This window comes from Ammospiza nelsoni, chromosome 5 (assembly GCF_027579445.1).
Source record: "Ammospiza nelsoni isolate bAmmNel1 chromosome 5, bAmmNel1.pri, whole genome shotgun sequence".
NCBI lineage: Eukaryota > Metazoa > Chordata > Aves > Passeriformes > Passerellidae > Ammospiza > Ammospiza nelsoni.
In genome coordinates this window covers 52,583,295-52,598,123 of record NC_080637.1, presented here as the reverse complement: position 1 = coordinate 52,598,123, position 14,829 = coordinate 52,583,295, and the positions used below count along the sequence as shown (strand labels likewise).

At 43.9% G+C, this 14,829-nt stretch overlaps 1 protein-coding gene across 1 annotated transcript in view; it reads right to left on the bottom strand.

Moving 5' to 3' along the window:
- SYN3 (synapsin III) overlaps window positions 1-14,829 on the bottom strand; it is a 190,450-nt gene that overhangs the window by 171,703 nt on the left and 3,918 nt on the right. The window lies entirely within an intron of this gene.

Sequence of the window (14,829 nt, the reverse complement as noted above, 5' to 3'; positions counted from 1 at the left end):
AATTTTGCAGTTACTCAAAACTAGAAATTTGGCTGTCTAATCTTCATACAGTTTTTTTCCTCTCTCATTGGTGTTTTTGGTTTGTTTGGTTTGTTTTGTTTTAATGGGAATTTATTCTGCTCATCTCTTCAAATGAGAAAACTAACACGGTGAAATATAGGTACTTTACTCTTCTCCCTTGACCATGGTATGATGACTTTGTTTTTACTCAGAGTACTAAGTGTTTCAGCAATTAAATAATCTCACAATTTAAAAAATAATTCACCTCTAGGCACACCCCAGAAGACAGACTTCCACAGTAATTTCCTGAGAAAATTTTATCTGCTAAGACAGCCTTTGAGTCTTGGTTGGTGAGATTTAGGGGGAAAACAACAAAAAATTATTACTGGTAAAACACATACATTCTTTGAGACATACATATTTGCAGCAACAAAAATGAGTATTATCCCATACATCAAGTGAGGTGAGTCTCATGCATCCATGGTATCATTGTTTAAGTTATGCCTAACTCCCTTCAAGTCTCTTTGAATGACCCCCTGCAAATAGTGGAGCTCCTTGCCTTCACCTGGTTTGGTGTCCCTTACTGCTCACCCTCCTGTCCCAAATTCTGATTGCCTCCTGAGGGCAGAAAATTGTCTTTCCCCAGTTGTCCAAGAAGACAAATTGAGAATGTCTCTCCTGGAGCTGTGGGTGAAAGCTCATGGAGCAACCAAACAGCTTTCTAAAAATAAGCTCTCATTCATTTTCACCTACACAGATTTACAAAGCTTTGCAGACAAAAGAGTCAGATCTGTCCTTGTTCACATTGGTCATAGCCCCCAAACCCTTAGAGAGGCTCAGATGAGCCTACCTGCAAGTAAGCAAGCTACAAAAAGCCCCTTGGCACATCCCCAAATCTCACTGTCCATCACCACCCTGAATCTGTGGGCACAGGATCCATCCAGAGCAGAGGGCTCCCTACTGAAGCTGCTGACCCTGACTGATTGGAATAATTTTTCTTTTGATTTCTAAGCCCTGGCAGTGCAAGTCCTCTGACTTTGCTGGAGCCTGGAGGTAGTCTTTTCCCAGGGAATGGCTCAGGAAATCTTTAATGACTTCCTGCCACATTCACAGTCGATAATGTATCTCGGGGTATTGTGCTGACTTCCCGCCTCCCGGTGACTCCTCAACATCAGCAGACACACACCAGGGAGCACTTCAGTAGCACTGCCTGCAGCAATTGCTCCAAAAAGCAGGTAGTGGAGAGTACCCACGAATTGTGAGCTGGCTACTCACCCCTTATATACACCCACACAATACTTGTCCTGCTGCAGGAATGGTGAGCGCCAGCACTGAGCCACTGTCCAGGATGATGGGGGTGGAACAGCCTACAAAGGCTTTCGGGGATTTATATGCCACAGATGGGGTAAAAATGTGCTGTGATGTCCTCTAACAGGAACCTGTGTCTTCTCCTTGCGTAACACAAATAAGAAATATCCCCTCCCCTGAGTGACAATTCATTCAGGAGTAGGTGCAGTCCTGGTTAAAGAGGAGTATCCCAGAGATCTGCCCACTGTCAGAAGGGCGCCAAATGAGTACCCCATTGCTGTGTACAGCTATCAGGCATGCTCTCTTCTAGGGCCTTGGTGTTAACTGGCAAGACATGGGGCATAAATTTGATACTGGCCTTGGAAGAAGCACTTGCAGCACAAGATCCCTGCTCTTTGAACGACTTGCACATCACAGAGCTGCTGGTTCCTGCTGTGGCAGCTCTCAGCCACCGGAGGGAACCTGCCCCCAGCCATACAGGCTGGGCAAGGCTCTTGTCACAAGCCAGCATCCTTGGGACTGGGTCCATAAAGACTTCCATTTTTGTCAAGGTGCTTCTTCCTCTCTGCCAGATGTTTGCATAGCTGCTTCCTCCCCTGAGAGATTTGCACTCTCCAAATGAACATGGATAACTTGCAAAGCGTCAGCAAGTAAATGAATGGGCAAATGTCTCTGCTGGGCCCTGCAGTGAGGGAAGAACAGCAAGGAGGCTCATGACCTAGGGTGTCCCAAGGCTGGGTAGGGCCAGAGTATTCCATGAGGTGCATGGAAGGCACACAGTTTTCCCTCTTCAACGGGACTTCCCAAACTGTGCTCAGTGCTTGCACTGAACAATTTATCATACTTAGTGAAAGGCCACGACCACTCTGCTCCTGGCCCCTTTTAAACAGGAATGTTTGCAGTCACCTGTCATTTTTTTCCACCAGGGGTTTCGAAGTGGGAGTTGTTGCCCAGGAAATGCTGGGAGCTGGCAAAATACTCTTGTCTAGAGAGTTTGGGACATTGCACTTAGTCTGGCCTTTCCCTGTGCTGGTTGGCACAGCCTCCACTCTCTGCTAAGACTGGGCTGCATGCCGTTGGCTTGGGGAGGAAGGAGAGGAAACCTAAGCTCTGATGTCACCGGGAAATCTCCCTCTGGCAAAGCACACAGAGGTTAAAATCAATGGATGACACTGCAGCAGAGAGCAATGCCTGGCTCCACTCTGGGGTTCCTCAGCTTTGGGCACCTCAGAGTGATGGTCCTCCTCTCATTACATACATTTTTCTAATGATCTGGCTAATGCAATTGAAAAAGTTTGTTGGTTTTTTTTTTGTTTGTTTTGGTTTTGGTTTTTTTTGTTTTAGGCTTCACTGTATCGATTTGACAATAGCCACAGAGATCTTCTCTGCAATGGGAGCAGTGCAAACTGCCAGGAGCTTTTCTGCCAGCAGTTTACACTGCTTTCATTGCTGGAAAACCTCATTGTCTGCCTTTGCATCACTCACACTTACTGTTAATTAACTTTCAGAAGTAGGTGTTTTCATACAGGCACAGGCTGCGTAGGTTAGGGCCTCATTTTCCTACGGCTTGAAACTCTCTGTGGACTTGCTGAGGGCTCAGCCTGTCAGGCCAAATCTGGCTCTGTAGCTCTTATGCAGCACAACATCCACCCAGTGCACACACAGATCTTACCCTGGCAAGTGAGCAGGGCTGCAGTTTTCACAAATGCAGGAGCCTACACCTCCATCAGAAGCAAGACAGATCTGCGGAGTGTTTTTTGTCACTCCAGAGCCACAGGCAGGAGAGCTGCTGGCTCTACACCATCAAGTCATACGTTCCCTGTGTACACTAGTCTCCGTATGGCTCACAGGGAGACACATCACCTACTTAATGCTGTGCCAGGCACAAACTTGCCTGCAGGAAGGGAGCTCCCTGCACATCTGCAAATACAGCCCATGGGCTGCTTCCAGACCAAGCAACAGCTCCTGTGGAGTTCCTCAAGTTGCAAGACAAGCAGCTGCTTCTCACCAAGCAGGAGTCATCTGCTGCTGAGTGAAACTGAAAGCTAGCTGGGAAAACAGCATCTGGGCCATGGAGCTGCAGGCTGGGATCTGCTCTATACTTCAGGGTGGGGAAATAATAGCTGAGGCACAGGAGAATGAGTGAGTCCTGAGGAAAGAGAGCAGGCAAGAGAGACAGGGAGAGGAGCAGGAGGAGGAGAAGCAGTAGCAGAAAGGGAGGAAGCAAGCAGGAATAGGCTTAACCAGCAGACAATGCAGGAGCACGCAGAAATCCCAACAATGTGAGCACCTTCAGGGAACCAAAAGGGAACAATGTGAGCAACCAAATGAGGCAAGAAGAAGGTCAAGTGGAGCTGACCTTGAAAACAAGAGCCAAGGGGTTGGCACTGTCAGCCCCTTACTAGCACACAGTTAAACTTCCTGGCTGATATTTTTGGAAGAGCAAGGGAGGATATGCAATCTACTCACTCAGCACACTGACAGCAGCCAAGCACCTACCTGCTTTCTCTCAAGGATATACTCCATGGAGATGCAAGTTATCTCAGAAAACCTGTTGACATGTGTTAGAAAACAAGAACAGAATGTTCACTTAAACCTCTTGTTGGGTTATTTTCTGATGTGCAGCAGTGTCTGGAGGGAACCCAGCTCAGCTGGCTGATTGCTGCTACCCACGCTTAGATTTCCCCTGAGCTTGTTATCTCATGCTGTCAGGTAATGAACTGACACAACCACACCAACCTGCATCTGATTACTGCTCTTGACAGAGCAATGCTGGGGGCAGCAGGATGGAAAAACACTGCAGAGGGATTATCCCCCACCTCACTGTTAGAGACTGCACTCTTCCTTCTGCCCCACGGTGGGAGGAAAGGTGAGGGGAAGCTCCTCACCTGGCAACAACCATTGACTTTCACCCCCTCACATCCATTTTGCAGACTGCCTTCAGCACATATTCAAGTCTTAATACATTCCCATGGATCCCTTTCTGCCTTCAGGCATACTGACATCATGTGGTAGTCGACCTCTGTGGAGGGACAGCCGTGTTAGGAAACTCAAAATCCAGCTGGATGCCTTTCCACACACAGTATATTTTTTAAAACTGTATTTTCCACATTTCTAGTATATTTCAAAAAGAAGAAAGCAAGAGGTTATTTATCATTGTCAAGCTTTCAGTGTTTCACCCTGAATGGTTTCAGTGTTTCAGCATCCCAAGCTTGGCATAACGTGGCATTTCTTGGGAAGAACTGAAAGCATAATAAAACAAATTGTTCTGAAATGAATTAGAATTTTTGTTAGTTTTTTATTTCATTTGCCACAGTCCTCGGTTCAAGAGGTTCATATGTTTAAACATTTCTTGGTATTTTTCAGCAACAGCTGAAATTCCATAAATCGGGAAATTACGACAACATGGGTAAGAAAAAGAAAGTGATACACCACCAAAAATACTCCGCATTTTGTAAACCTGAAGCACATACAAAAAGCATAGGAATTGGAAAGACTGTATGCCAGCCCAAAGAACAGAGGAAAGCAGAGTTTCCATGCTGGTTTTCAGTTTGCAGAGAGCTTTCCCTGTAATGTAGACACTGGTTTAAATTTTCCAGAGCATGTAAAACTTCAGCACAAACCCCACTGACACCAGCAGAGTCATATGGTGTCTTTGGAGGCGGTTGCAAGGAGTCAGAAGCCTGCAGCTGGAGGGGATGCCAGGGCAGGGGAGCAGAAAGAGCTCTCAAGACAATAATCCTATCTGGAGCCTGAGTCTCCTGCTACGTGTTAGACAGCAGCTCACCAGAATCAGAGAATGACTTGGGCTGGAAGGGATCCTAAGAACCATCTAGTTCCATCCATCCTTCTGTGGATTTTCACAAGAAGCCAGTCTCTTGTGCATTCTGTTTCTCTGCTCAAACACAGAGACTGTCAGAGATGTCAGGATGTCTCTCTGTCAGAAGCGAATCACTTCACAGTGTTCAACATGCTTCACTAAGCCACTGAAACATGTAAAGGTGCAATGATTCCATTGTCTAATTGCTGCATTCCTGTAGATCTTAAAAAAAATCCTCTCTGCCTGCTTGGGTGGCTATTTAACTGGAAGTCTGGGTTTCACAAATCTTATCTGTATTTTCCTTTTGCAAAGCTGCCAGAGCTTTCTACACAGCAGTTTCATGGTAGGGGGGGCTGCCTTATCTCCTGAAGATAGTGGGGGTGTGCATATCAAACCAAGTGCAAATGGGACCACTTCCCAAGAGCTACACCCTCATTTGCACAGCAAGTGAGCAAGTCTGCTTCCTCTTTTGCCTATTATTTCATAATGGCAAGTGAGGAAAAGATGGGGAAAAACAATCCTAAGTGAAAAAATGCCTCTGTAAGATCATCAGACTTTCAAGCAGATTACAAAGGAAGATGACTAAAGCCATGAACAATAGTGAAAAATTTTCTAGCAAAAATAAATCTGAATATAATGATAATACTCTCTGGCTTTAATATCCCCCAAGATCAAATTACGACGTGTTACTTCTTGGAAACAATATATTATTTCATCATTTTAGTTTCACTTTGGAAATCCTGTTGGCACCTAATGGCTGTGGTGTTGTCTCAGTGGTAATATCCTCTTGTCAATGAGCTTATGGAGGCCTTTTGTGGCCTGTCTGCTCAACATCAATAATTGCTTATCAGCAAAGCCAGACCCAGCACAACTGGAGCAGGCAGTGTGTCTAATCCTTGAATGCCACAGAGTCATCTCCATCTCAAAGTCAGTTGAGTTTGCATCCTTGCTCCATTTCTTATTTCCCAGGAGTGCTGTGGTCATTCCTACCCCCAGCAATAGTGACACTAATGCTTCCATTAAGGCTGATAGCTACAGACATGCCAAAGTGGCTCCTCATGGTGAGGGTAAAGGAAAGCAGGAGACAGCAGTACAACCAGAGAACTTGTAAAGATAAATGCTCTGCATATTAAGTGAATGAAATCGTAAGAAGGAAGTAAGCAGGGCTTGGAAGGTCCTGTCTTTTTCCTCCCCAGTCTTGGATCTGATGCAGTTCATGTTGTGTGCTCTGAGACATGCTTCAAGTTCTCTGCAGCAACCGTGCAAGCCCTGATTTCATGGTGATAAGAGTGAAAGTGGCACCAGACACATCATTAATAGAGCAGGGATTTCCTTCAGCTGAGAGGCGTGCTGCTTTGAAGAGTGCTGATCTGAATAAAATCAAGGAGCTGGGTGTATTTAATATGTAGGGCCTGCCAATATGTATTAGGGCTCATGCAGATAAGAGGTGCCTCAGGGACTGACAACTCACAGGGTCTCAGGAAACTGCAGCATCTTGCCCAGTGCTAATGGGGCTCGTGTCTTGATTGTGATCACTTCCTCATTCCCAGGCCATTTTCTTTCTACTCTGTTTCAGTTCTGCCACAATAGACTGGTTATTCAAAATGCTTGTAAACAAAATATTTCACTACCACAAAGTGAACTAGATATGCTGTAGGGAAAAAAGTGCTATAGACTGTGAAACAGGAGGAAACAATTAATTAAGAGATTATAGTATACATCAAATACATAATTATTAGTTAACTGGTAATGATAAGAAGGATTTTCTGTTTGGAGCCCAAATTGTCTTACTTTTGATATGATTATAAGACAAAAATCTATTGCATATTTCCAAATAAAAAAGCTTCAAACACAACTTCATAATTCTTGCATCTATGCTTCTAATTCATTTTAAGCTGCTACAAAAACTCAATTTCTTTCCCAAATGTTCTATGCTTCTGGGGGTTAAAAAGTCTTCCTTCAAACATTTTAAGTCCTCCAAACTATCTGTAGTACTAACATATTCCATCTAAGCTTTGCTGCCATTTGCATCTGCCTCATTCCTTCCCCCTGCATCACTCCAGGCACCAGCATATTCCAGTTTCCCAGATTTTCCCCATATGGCAAGGAACCCCTTATCATATACATGAGATTTACTTCACCTGATGGTGCGAACAGCAGATATCTGGAGAAATAAAACCTGTAGCTTGCCTTTGTTTAGCTCTTTTGCTTTCTAACCTTATGTGCCCATCTCAGGCAGCAACACAAAGACTAAGCCAAGAACTGGAGCACCCTTACTGATTTATTTTGATGACAGAAGGGAAAGACAATGTTTTACTGCATTCTGGGCAAGATTTGTGACACAACTGTAAGACAGCTTGATGTAAATTCTTTCGTGTGATGTAGAAGTGGTGGGAGATTGGCTGGACTATTCCTGACAAAGAGACAATGAGGATGGGTAGACCTTCAACTGGAGCACTGCATGAGTTGTCTCAAGCTCTGTGATAGCCAACCTGAACCATGCTGAGGATTTGTGGGAGATATTTTCCCTCACTTTTTTACATCTTTGATCACATGGAGACACACGAAAAGATGTGTGGGTTTGTGGAACATGTCCCTTTTTCTCCCACCGTGTACCCACACACTTCTCACCCCAACAGGGGCACGTTGCCCTATCCCAGAGCTGAACTGAGCACCCCAGTCTTTGTGACATTGCCAGTGCCTGCTGCCCTGTTGCAACCTCAAAAAATGTGCATAAGATCCTGCTCTAGCATGGCTGCAGGTTGGAGAGATGCAAGCCAAACATATCTGTGATACCAGCAGAAACCTCTGCAGACAGTCAGGGGGTAGGTGTTAGGTCCCTTACAATAAGGGATCTGGACAGGTTCTAAAGGCTATTTATGAATTTATGTTGTCTCTGTAGGGACACTGTGTTGATGAAGAGTTGCATCATCAGAGATGCACTGCTAAGATCAGAAAATAACTTTTAAAAAGCTAGGGATAAACTTTATTGCTACCTTATTTCACTAACTCTTTTTTATCCGGCTGCCTTCTCTCCCAGTTCCTGCCTGCTTGCCTATCCAGTCTTTGTACTCATGCTGGATGGTGTAGGAGCCCTCCACAACTGGCTCCAAACACCAGGTGCTGTGTTTAGACAGAAAGCATCAGAACATATAATACACGAGTGGGGAAACTGGATTTGATTCTGGACCCATACAAAGTTCTGAAAAATCAGGCTAGTTGGCTGTGCCCAGAGATGGAAATAAAGCACAATGTGATTGTCAAACCATGACAAAGTCTCCTGCTATCAGCTTGGGGAAAGGTCATGCAGTGCCTTGGTTTCCCATTTAAGATGACAAGCTTTATTTTGCAGAGTGCAGAGATCTTGCAAGGCTCAGCTCATACACCTTCATGCTGCACCTCTGAGGCAAGCACAGGCACCTTCAGCAGCTCTGCTTCCTCTGCTGATCAAGAGCTGAATTACAAAGCTTTAAGAGTTACAAGAGTGGCCAGCCTTATTTAAGAAACAAACCACCAAACCTTTTAAGACCTGGAGAGTATATAGCCACCATGAGTGGGGGAAAAAATTAAAAAGCTTTCTTGGAAGGCTTGGAAAAAAGCAGCACTTAGAACCATTTTGTAACCAGGAACACAAAGGATGAATCTGCACAGCTATTTTGGGTTCTCCTTCTGTGCTTTGAGAAGTTCTGCCTCAAGGAAAGGAGAGAAGGAAGGGGAAGAGGGAAAGAGCAGCATCTGCAGCTGGACAGCCCCAACAGGCACCGTGAGAGGAACTCAAGCCACAGGCACTGATGTCAGCTCTTTCTGGGTGCACACACAAGCATGGTGTGAATTACTGTGCTTGTGTACAATTGTACAATGATATGGGTAATGATAGAAGCATCATTGCAAAGTATTCCTATTTCTCTCTGGGTCAATCTGCATTTCCCAGAGCTAACTAGTGCTGTCCCACATGACTGAAGCTTACAGACAAAAGCCTCTTTAACTCTGGATATGGATTTACAAAATAAAAAGGCATGCCCAAGAGTAGACTGCAGTCTACTGAAGCAGTCTCCTGAAGAATCCAAACCAAACTCCACAGAGTGCTGAGTAACAGCTGGAGAGTTGCCTTGCTCTGCTAGGTTTGTTTCCAGCTCTTGCCCAGACAGAGTGCCTGTGCTCTCAGGATCATTAAGGCCAGAAAGGTTGACATTTTCTGGCCACCTGTTAACAAATGCCTCACTTTGTCATCACTATGGAGGCACAGAACTGGTTAAAAAACCAAACCAAACCAAATCCAACCCAACCAAACCAAACCAAACCAAACCAAACCAAACCACAAACTCCAGAGTGTAACTTCATAGCTCCAAAATTTCTATGGCTGGCATGGATGACCAGATGTTAAACAAAGAGGCTGAGGAAGTGTTTATTCCCTGCAGCTTTGCAGGGGCACTCACCCTGGCCTCCTCCTGTTCAGATGACAAGCCAAAAATCAGTGCTTACACTTGCATATTCAGCATTTGCCAAAGGTTTGACCTGAAGGGCAGAACTGATATTCCTGCAGGTTGCAGTGCAGCAGTCAGTTCACTAAAACATACAAAACATTATGCTTTATTTCAAGAATGCACACACAAAAGAAAACCAGTTTTTGAGTTTTTCTGGATCAAAAGACCTGTCCTTTCTCTATTTTTTCTAAAGGACTTTAAGGAAGTCACTAACTATACAAATAAATCATTGAAAGGTTATATTGGGTCACATTTTAGAGAGACTGATCTCTGTGGTGACATAAATACAGATTGCAGAGGTGTTAAATAATACACAACGTAAGTACAGCAACTCTTTAAAAATAAACCTACCTGAAAAACATATTACTTGCTAACATGGAAGGATATACAGAGTTCTCAGCTTAAATGAGTACTGCTAATTGTAGTGGTGTTTGCAGGGGTCCCAGGATGAGGGAAGGATCTTGACTCCATGTTTCAGAAGGCTGATTTATTATTTTATTATATATATTAAAAGAAAATTATATAGTAAAACTATACTAAAGGAATAGAAGAAAGGATTTCATCAGAAGGCTAGCAAGGAATAAAATGGAATGGTAATAAAATCTTATGACGGCTCACAGCCTCGACACAGGTGGCTGTCATTGGTCATCAAGTAAAAACAATCTCACATGCTGAGTAAACAATACTTCAAATCACATTCCAAAGCAGGAAAACATGGAGAAGCTGAAGCTTCTCAGCTTCTCAGGAGAAAGGACCCTGGCAAAAGGATTTTTCATGACACTGCTAATGTCACTGGAGTCTAGTTTCAGAGCTGATTGCTGCACAAACTGTTGTTGATGCCCAGAAGATGATAATGTGTAAGAAATTAGTGTATGGATGATCTTTTATAAATAAGCCAGGTTAGACACAAGGAGTTCTATCCCCTTTTTCATCTACTCAGTGCAAAAACAGTAACCAAACATGTCCCAGTGACGGGATTATAAAATCTGTTATAATCACTGAACTTCATCAAAGTATTGAATCACCTTCACATGCTGGTGGCAGGCCCTGCACATCCACATATGTTTTCCTAAGAGATGCATGAGTGATCCTGGTTAAATCACTTCATATTGGGACACAAATGTAAAACCAGGACAAGAAGGGGCCATATTGTGAGCAAAAATAATGTACACAGCATGACAACAAATATATAGAAGTCCTTCACTATCATCAGCTTAATCACTTGCTCTTGTCACGCTTCAGCTCTCCATCATTAGTATCTCATTTCTGAAAGAGGATAATTGCTTTGGATCTCTTCAATTACCACTAAAGCACTGCAGAGCACTTGTAGAAATCAAATGAATTTGAAGACTAGGATCATTGAGCTTGTCCTCCCACTAGTGCAGCTTGTGTACTTTCTCCTATCTCCTCCCATCATGAGTTTATAGTTTCTGATTGGAAAAACAACTCCAAGGCTAGTTTGTAAATACTCACCAGCTGGTGCAAACCAGTCCTGTAGTTAAGCCATAGTCCCTGCAGCAAGAGCAAAGCACAGCTCCCTGAAAGCCTGAGTGAAGAAAACAGTGTTTTCTCCCAGCTTCAGCAAGGACTGCACGACCACATGGTACCCCAATGCAAAGACACTTGCTTAAGCATCCCAGGAGAGCTCAGATGCTCATGCTGTAAACCAGAAGCTCTCTCCTGGGCAGCTAGATCTTGAGCAGCAGCTGCTGACAGCACAGGGCTAGGCAGTGCCTCGCAGCAGCTTCAACTGAGCTGATTTTTTGGTTTGTGTTGCCCTGAAAATTGAATAAAAAATATTGCCAAGTGATGCAGGAGATGGCAGCTGGTTTGTTATTTATTACAGATGATTATTGAATAGGGTCCTGAGCAACCTGACCTAGTGTAAGGTGTCCCTGTCCGTGGTGGTAGAGGGCTGGAACTAGGTGATCTTTAAGGTCTCTTTCAACCAAGACGTTCTATGATTCTATTCTTATTTCACCTCCCCCATCAGCTTCTACCCCTGACCATACTACAAAACAGGCAGGTGCTGTGCTCTCCTTAAAAATCCTTAAAAATCTCCTTAAAAATCCTTCAATCTCCTTAAAAATCAGAGTTTTCCTTACCTGCCCATCGCCTTTGTTGCCCTATCACTAAGCATGAAAACATACACTTAGGAATTCAGACAACTGAAGACTCTATTCATTCTTCACCACCTACTCTGTTCATAGAAAATATACTGGTCTTACAACATTGTGTGAGGTAATCAGCTATTGCTTCTATTAGCAGAACAGAGCATAGAGAAAAACTGTAGCAATGCTACTTATTTAATTGGAAAATATCTCAGAAAGCAGAAAGTCAATTCTTTCCCTGCTAGCTCAAGCAAAATTCTCATCAGCTTCTAAGGGGTTCTCTCTGAAATGAAAATAATTTGGAAGTTAGAAGTGACCCCTCTCTCATCCCGATGATGGTGGAAGGCAGATGGTCTTGCACAGCTGGCATGATTTTTGCAGGAGATGTCAGCTGTGACTTTGCAAGGTCTGGGTTTGCCCTGGGTGACCGAAGGCACTGTCCTGCTCTGAGGGTCACGCCTCATGAGGTGACAGTCTGACCGTGGGGCTCAGCAGAAGAAAGAGGTGGCACTTTCCTTCAAGAAAGAAGCATGACATGTAAAGCCAGAGGCCTGTGAACTGTGACCAAGAGTCAGAGACATCAAAGAATCTTCCCTGGAAAAGCCTGCCTGCACATTAATAGGAATAGGCAGCTCCAGCTCTTGACAGGCACCATCCTCCCCTATGCCTTGTGTTTCTCAGTAGCTGGTGCCTTGAATGGCCTCAAGAAACTCTCATATGTGAAACTGGCCCTGTGGGGAACAGCGTGGGAAGCCTGGACTAGAAAGGCTCTGCTGAATTATTAAGGTTGCCCAGAGTGAACCAAGGTAACCTTCATGTGGATTCCTGTAAGCCTCTCTCAGTTTTATTATAAAGCAGCAACCCCCTACCTCGCCTACTCCTCTCTCTCCTGCTAAAAGAAACTTCACAAGAAGCTGAAGTAAGAAAGTCTGCCCAAAAGATTAACTAAATACACACAGGCCTATTTTAGATAGAAGCATCAAGCTAAATAGAGCAGCCTTGAGCTGCTGGAGGGAGCACAGTGCTTCATCCAGCCTCTCCTGCCAAAGTGCAATGCTTTAGCGAGCATGCAGGGAAATACAGGCACTGAGACTCATCTTTAAGCAGTGAATCAAAAACCTTTGGGGCTAAAAAAAGAATAAATTCTTCCTGGCTTGTCACATAATTTGGTTTTGCCAAGGCCACTTCAGAGAAGAGCCATGCACCAAGTGTGTTCCCTGCCCATGCGCTGTGTCCACAGCCCCTGGCAGCTGCCAGTGATGGGCACAGTGCATCAGAAGTGTGTGTGGTGACTCAGGGACAGAAACACATGGTGCCATCACCTCTGGCACCATGGGGTCATTCTTTAACCCAATTTTCCATTTTATTGTTCGCTGCTCTACAGCAGTGGCTATAAAAAACTGCGCTGTGCTGGTAAGTTCAGTGAGAAAACTCCTGATTTTCCTTCTCCAAGAAGGATTTGTATTTTCTAGCATCATCCTCTGGAGTTTATCAGCTTGCTCTGATAAGTATTTCTGCAGCCAAGAATGTCTTTGATATGTTCCTGGGCTGCAATGCACTACAGGGCTCTTCAGCCCTACTCTAAGCCCAGCAAAGTACAGTTAGAAGTGGGGGAGAAAGATGATGGCATGACAGATATGCTCATTATGTTTTACAAAAGAAAACAACCACATAGGGCCAGAATACCCTATATTAAAAATAATGCACTTCATCTAAAAAAGGAGTGCTACTATATTTTAAATGACAGATTTTAAGGGTCTGAATCATCTTGGAGCTGACTGTTCTGCTGCTATTGGTTTTGCTTTTCTAATAGCTCTATGTAAATATCCTTGTGTTTATAAACTTATAAACTTAATTTAGTGCTGGTGAAAGCCTACCAGTCCTTCTAAATTAAAAATATTTTGCATTGGCTACATAAAAGATATGATGTAAGCATTTCTGGCTGTTTTTTTCCAGCAGGCTTGGAAGTTCTGAGTTGCAGAGGAGTGGGACTTTCTCCACTCACTTGGATGGGAATCAGTAAACTCTTTATTTGACTCCAAGTAATCTGAGTGGCTTTAGCTGTGGCTTTTATGAACGACTGGTCAATTAGTCTCTTTTCTTAAATGGCTTTGGGATTTTAAAGGGCTAGGATCAGCAAGTTAAAATACTATTTCCTTCTTGTCAATTAAATGTAACATTAAATTGTAAATTAAAACATAGGGCTCAAGGTAGCACACCTTTTAAACTCAAGGGAGCTCAGCCAAAAACCATTTCAAACCATGAAGACCTGGCTGAAGACACTGTTTGCCATCTTTCAAAAGGAGTTGATAGGTGTATGTTTGCTCCTGTGTATGAGAAGAAACAAAGAAGCAAATGCTTTTATTTTTTTCCCCAGCTGAAGGAGTGCTTGATCTGGATCATGCTGAGAGTGGGAAATAAATCAGCCAAAACCCATAAAGCTTGGCAGAAACCAAAATTTCCTTCTTCCAAAAAAATGCACACCCCTCTCTGTAACTTTGTCCAGCTTTTCATATGACTCTTCAGTCCTACCTTTGTCCTACCTTCCTCCTTCTTTTAACACGGACTCTGATTTATTTTTCAGACACACAGGAATATAATGCTGCTTGTCTTCTTCAGGCTGGAGTATGATACAACACAGCAGCTCTCTGTCTTGTTCATATCCCAGTCTGACAGTTCAGAGCAAAATTTAATGTGCTTTTAAAAATGACTGTGGTTACTCTCTCAAAGTGGTAGGAAGGGGATACTCCCAGTTTCAGGAAACCTAGAAAAAGGGTCTTTCCTATGCCATCCAATTCACTTTTTCCCCTCTCCCCCATGCCAGTCCCCCACAGGCCATCCTGGGAAGCAGACAATCTTTTCTTCCTCTTCCTGTCACTCTGATGGCAATTCAGCCCTTTGCAGTGGAGGGCTGCCACCAGGACAAAACATTATTCTCCCCAAAGGCCCCACCACAGACTCTTTCTCCTACTTTTCCAAGGCTGTGTCATTAGTTTTTCTCACTTTTATTAGTTTTTCTCACTTTTTAAAATTACAGGCACGTGCCCTGGACCACGTCTCCTGTGGCCAGTGCAATCTGCTAAGCAGCAGATCCAAACTGCACCCT